The sequence below is a fragment of the Capsicum annuum genome, chromosome 12 (genome assembly GCF_002878395.1).
Source record: "Capsicum annuum cultivar UCD-10X-F1 chromosome 12, UCD10Xv1.1, whole genome shotgun sequence".
Taxonomy (NCBI): domain Eukaryota; kingdom Viridiplantae; phylum Streptophyta; class Magnoliopsida; order Solanales; family Solanaceae; genus Capsicum; species Capsicum annuum.
Window position 1 is genome coordinate 3,081,332 of NC_061122.1, and position 1,884 is coordinate 3,083,215.

The following is a 1,884-nucleotide window of genomic DNA, read 5'->3' on the forward strand; positions in this document are numbered from 1 at the left end:
GTAGGGAGAGAGGGTCAATACAGATGTACTGGTACACAGAGCATATCCAAAATAATTATTTATTATTCAACATATATGAGAGCAATTTAAAACAGTTCATAAGTATATCAAATAGTAAGAATTCACATGGGCATTTTAAAGACTCTGTAAAAATCATCTCAACTCTGAGAAATCTGTGTTACTTCTGCGCTAGGTGGTATACCCTACAACTCTAAAAATTTCCATGGGCTATATGAAAACTGCCATTAACTCGGTAGCGAAGCCCCAAACCAAAGTATGCCGCAAGGTTTGGAGTCTCTGAATCTACTACGCCACACGACCGTCGCCAGCGTACAATAATAATCTACCCGTATCGGTAAATGCGATTTCAGGATAAGAGTTGCTTGAACTCGCGCCTTCTTCAGGTAACCACCTACCCTCTTTAAGCCTCTTTTTTAAAATGCTATCAAAAAATACAGTCTCTGAAAACATGCTCTGAAAACATAATCTATTATGGCATAAATACATATGGTATCGTCATACCATTGACTTGCAAGACACATCTCTGAGCCATTATTAGTCTATCTTAAATCTCTGTATTCAAAACACAAGTTTTGAGACCAGTATTTCAATAATTCAATTCAATGAATCTCTTTTTTTTTTCAAACCACATGTAAACACATGCAATTCTTTCTCATACACACAAAAACATATTGATATCAAAAAACACCCTATCAACAATTCCAAATTATGTTTAAATGGTAGGATATTGCAAAAACATCTTTCAAATCACAAAACCATAATCTTTAATTCAATACAAGAGAGGGAGTTCAAAATTTATGCTCTCAACAATCTTAAATCACAAATTCATACATATACATCTATATATGTAAATCAATTTAGGGGAAAAGACCACAAGGCCAAAGCAATAGTAGCATTGAAAACTTTCGAAATGCATAATCAATAATATAGTTTTCAAAACCTCCATAAAATACATGCATCAAAACCTTTAAATCATGCTTTAACAATTTCAATCCCATGTAGTTTTTAGAACAAACCTCACATACCTCTATCTAGAAATTTAAAGGATGCTTCTTGATGCCCACGGCTTGGGGATTTCAAATCTTCAATTTGTTTTGAAAACCCACAGTTGAATCTTCATTTATTTGGATTATCAATATGGAACCCTAGAGAGTGTTCTTGAATATTTTTTGGTGAATATATGAGTAATATGCTCAATTAGGGTTGAAATCTCGTGTTTGGACTGATAAGGGTGCGAGAAATATCCAATATACCCTTAATTAGATCGGTATAAAAAAATATAACTTGGAGCCCGATTCAATGGGCCACCGCGATGCACCACTATCGCGGTGGCTCACTGGAAATTGACGAATGGGAATTTTGGATCCTCCGCGACGCGCCACTATCGTGAGGTCCCACTGGAATTTGACAATTGCTAATCAAACCCTCTTTACGATGCACTAAACACCAGAATGACGATGTTTTATGACTAGCACATAAAATAGCCATAACTTCTTCACCGAAAGTCCGTTTTGGACGAATCTTATATCGACAGAAAGGTTATTCAGTCATCTACGTAATTAAAAGTTGAAATCTAAGGGATTCCACAGAAAAATAAGTATAAATCATTCTAGAAGCCACTGCTTGATATTTTAGGGATAAAATTTAGCTAAGAGAAACTTCGAGGCGTTACAATATCGCCCCCTTAGGAACATTTGTTCTCGAATGTTGACGTGGGATACAGACACGTATAATTTCAACCATACTAAGGTATAGAAAGAATAAGGCAAGGATTGCACCTTCCATTTCATCATAATTATGACACGGGACAAATGGCCATCTTATCTTTTGATGACATCTTTGGAGGCCAACATATAGAGGCTC